The sequence below is a fragment of the Microtus ochrogaster genome, chromosome 24, assembly GCF_000317375.1.
Source record: "Microtus ochrogaster isolate Prairie Vole_2 chromosome 24, MicOch1.0, whole genome shotgun sequence".
In the NCBI taxonomy this organism is placed as follows: domain Eukaryota; kingdom Metazoa; phylum Chordata; class Mammalia; order Rodentia; family Cricetidae; genus Microtus; species Microtus ochrogaster.
In genome coordinates, this window is record NC_022024.1 from 32,628,056 (window position 1) to 32,632,056 (window position 4,001).

Consider the following 4,001-nt stretch of genomic DNA (forward strand, 5'->3'; position numbering starts at 1 on the left):
CCGACAACTGAATAATTGCTAAGGTGGTGTTCACATGTTACAGGGACAGGCTTAACTATCAAGAACATGTTAGATTACACTGCGTTTGAGCACTGAGGGGAAAGGCTGGTGGAAGCGTTGCAGCTCTGGGGGGAAAGATATCCTGGCCGTCAGGAGCCAAGGGATACCACAAAGGCACACTGCACAACAAATCTCACGCAAGAGATTCATCAGGGAAGACACAAGAAGGTGTCTGCCTCTGCTGGGAAGAGGAACAGCAGGGGACTGAGCTGGAAGCAGGTTTATATAGGGTTTCTGGTATGTGTGCTGTGGAGGGGGTGGGGGTTGAGGGCTGAGATTTCCATGGTGGGAACCGGTGGGATTTCAAGTCCTGATCTTGGGACAAAGTCCAGGAACCGGGGGATTTCGAGCTCAGAGGTTGGTGAGATTTTAAGGTTATGGATTAGGTTATGTTAAATAAGCACACTGGCAGATTGAAGCAGAGACTGTATTTACTGGAGGGTTAGGACCTCAGTATCAGGATGGGGGCATTTATGGGAGTTCCATGGCAGGCCATGACATTCATGAGGCAGGAAGAGAAGAAGGGATGGTTGCCGAAGTCTGGGTCCGCTAAGTGGTCACTTGTGGCTAATGGAGAGGTAGTGGATGGCTGCAGCCTCAGTCTGGAGTCTATGAGGCCCAGCGAGATAGAAAAAAAACATAACCAGAGCATGACCCTAATTTCCCTTAGCCTGGGACCAAACGCCAAGAGCCAACCCGACCCATTGCATCCGGAGGAATAGGGAAATATGCAAAAGCACCCAGGTAACATGGTAGCATGACGAGGCCGCTTAAGAAAACTATAAAATTATGTGAATTAAGAAAACTATAAAGTTATATCCCCACCCATGCCCCTGTGCCTATTGTTACTTTATAAATTAGTATTTATAGCATTGACTGGATTGGAACTCATTCTGTAGACCAGGCTGGCCTTGAACTCATAGAGATCCACCTGACAAACGGAGGGAATCCTAGGAATGGAGCATATGGGTAAGCAAACACAAAATACAGATGCAGGTATCACCAACAGAATACAAGAGATGGAAGAGAGAATATCAAGCACTGAAGACTAGATAGAGGAAAGAGATTCTTCAGTCAAAGAAAATGTTAAATCTAAAAAAATCCTAACAAAACATCTAGGAAATATGGGACAAACCTAAAAATTGTAGGACTAGAAGAAGGAAAAAAAAACCCAGCTCAAAAACCTAGAGGATATATTTAACAAAATCAAAGAAGAAAAATTTTCCAACCTAAATAAAGACATGCCCATGCTGGGCAGTGGTGGTGCATGCTTTTAATTCCAGCCCTCGGAGGAAGAGGCAAGAGGGGATGGGGGATGAGAATATGAGGGACAGTTGGGGAGGGACAAGGAGGCAGAGCATCAAAGAGATATCTTGATAACCATTATAGGGTTAGGGAGAAACCTGGTGATAGGGAAATTCCCAGGAATCCACAAGGATGACCCCAGCTAAAACTCCTAGCAATGACAGAGAGGATGCCTGAACTGCTTGCTCCTGTAATCAGACTGGTGACCACCCTAATTGTCATCATAGAACCTTCATCCAGTAATTGATGGAAGCAGTTGGCAGAGATCCACAGCCGAGAACTGGGCTGAGCTCCTGAAGTCCAGTCGAAGAGAGGGAGGAGGGATCACATGGGCAAGGGAGGCCAAGATCATGATGGGGAAACCCACAGAGATGGCTGACCTGAGTTTGTGGGAGCTCGTGGGCTCTGGACCCACAGCTGGGGAGCCTGCATGGGATCAGACTAGTCCTGCATGTGGATGACAGTTGTGTGGCTTGGTCTGCTGTGGGGCCCCTGGCAGTGGGACCATGATCTATCCCTGGTGCATGAGCTGACTTTTTGGAGTCCAGTTCTCATGGTGGGATGCCTGCTCAGCCTTGATGCAGTGGGGAGGGGCTTGGTCCTGTCTCAACTTGATGTGCCAATCTTTGTTGACTCCCCATGGGAGGCCTTACCCTTTCTGCAGAGCAGATGGGAGGTAGGGTGGGTGAGAGATAGGGGTTGGGGGGGTCGGGGGAAAGAACTGTGATTGGTATGTAAAATGTATAAAATTTTTTAAATAAAAAAAAACTAAAGCTGGCTTTGGAGTTGGAGCATGGCTCTCTCTTTCTCTAAACCCAAGCATGCTTGTTAAAGTTAAATCCAAGATATCACTTACTGTGTCATCAGAGAAATTTATTATCGGGAAGCAGAAAAACCTATTTCCACCTTGGAGGAAAGAAGGTCTTTTAAAGGCAAGCGTCTTTTGCAGACAAATATCAGAAACACAGAATAAATTCTTTAATAATCTCGTATACATATACTGCTTAAATAATGACAGATCTCAATCACTGACAGATATTTTTCTCTTAAAGATTTACCATTTTTAATTCTAAGTATGTGCTTGGGTCTGCGTGTTTGAGTTCAGGTGCCCGTTGAAGCCCTTGGGATGCTTTGATTCACAAGAATGGCTCTGCTCTCAGGTTCCTAGGGTGTCCAAGATCCTGACCCCCACAAAGCAGACCACACGAATGTTTTCCCCAACTGACACAACAGTGGTAAAGGCCTTGAACTCCTGAAAGGCACTGTTTGACCTCACCACGTCCCTGTGGACAACCTTACCCGGGAGGTGAAAATGTTGAGAAGATTAAAGGAATTAGCACGGGAGAAGTGCTTAAAACAGGGCACACCCAGCCGGGTGATGGTGGCGCGTGCCTTTAATCCCAGCACTCGGGAGGCAGAGGCAGGCGGATCTCTGTGAGTTCGAGACCAGCCTGGTCTACAGAAGATAGTTCCAGGACAGGCTCCAAAACCACAGAGAAACCCTGTCTCGAAAAACCAAAAAAAAAAAAAAAAAAAAAAAAAAAAAAAAAAAAAAAAAAAAAAAAAAAAAAAAATTTTCCTTCTAAGAATATCTGTCTTCCAGTTGCTTTCTAGTTTACTCATTCTTTATATTCATGCATATTGCTTTGTAGAAATGTTACGAAATATTTGCCTGCCCAATAATCTATGTATTGAAGCTTCCAGAATGGCTGTCTCTTATCCAGGGATGTTTATTAATTGGAATATGCCCATCATGAAGTCCCATGAATCTACAGTGGTCCAAAACAAGAAAAATTCTTGAAGACTTTATCATTTTAACTATGCATGCGTGTGTGTGTGTGTGTCTGTGCATGCAGAGGGCACAGGCATAAGTTATGTGTGTGAGCTGACGGATATCGGTGTAGGAACTGAACTCCAGAAGGGCAATGTATATTCTTAAAAAGAATCATCTCTACAGCCCACAAAAATACTTCTGATTGGCCTGGAGGGATGGCTCAGCCGTTGAAGGCTGGGCTCACAACCAAAAAATACTTCTGATCTTGGTTCTGAGTCTCAAATGCATAGTGTTTGTAGCCTCACTGAGCAGCTGAAGGGCATCTGGCACACGCCGTGCGCACGCACGCACACACACACAATATTTAGTATTGATTTTGGATACTAGAATTCTTGTTATAAGCCAGGCATGGTAATGCAGGTCATTAATGGATACAGAGGCAGGATCTCTGTGAGTCCCTGGCCAGCCAAGGCTACATAGTGAGACTCTTTCTCAAACAAACAAAAAATAAACAAATAAAAATAAAATCCCTGCGACATTTGAATAGCTCTCTGGTTCTTATGCTGAACCTTTAAGTCATTGTGTTTTGTTGCAATGTGCCCACTGTCTCTGTTATCCTGCAACACGACATTAACATAATTTAGATCTTCCTTTCCTTGTATGTTTGTGGTACAAATGTATTTTTCCTATATGTGAGTGTGTGTGTGTGTGTGTGTGTGTGTGTGTGTATATATATATATTTGCTATAAGTACCCATAGTACTATATATAGTTACTCGGCAGTTAAGAGCACTGCCTGCTCTTCCCAAAGGTCCTGAGTTCAATTCCCAGCAACCACATGGTGGCTCACAACCATCTGTAAT

General features: G+C 44.4%; 1 protein-coding gene across 1 annotated transcript in view; it reads left to right on the forward strand.

The window, feature by feature from the left end:
• The window catches only part of Spic (Spi-C transcription factor), a 42,096-nt gene that overhangs the window by 10,905 nt on the left and 27,190 nt on the right, over positions 1-4,001 (forward strand). The window lies entirely within an intron of this gene.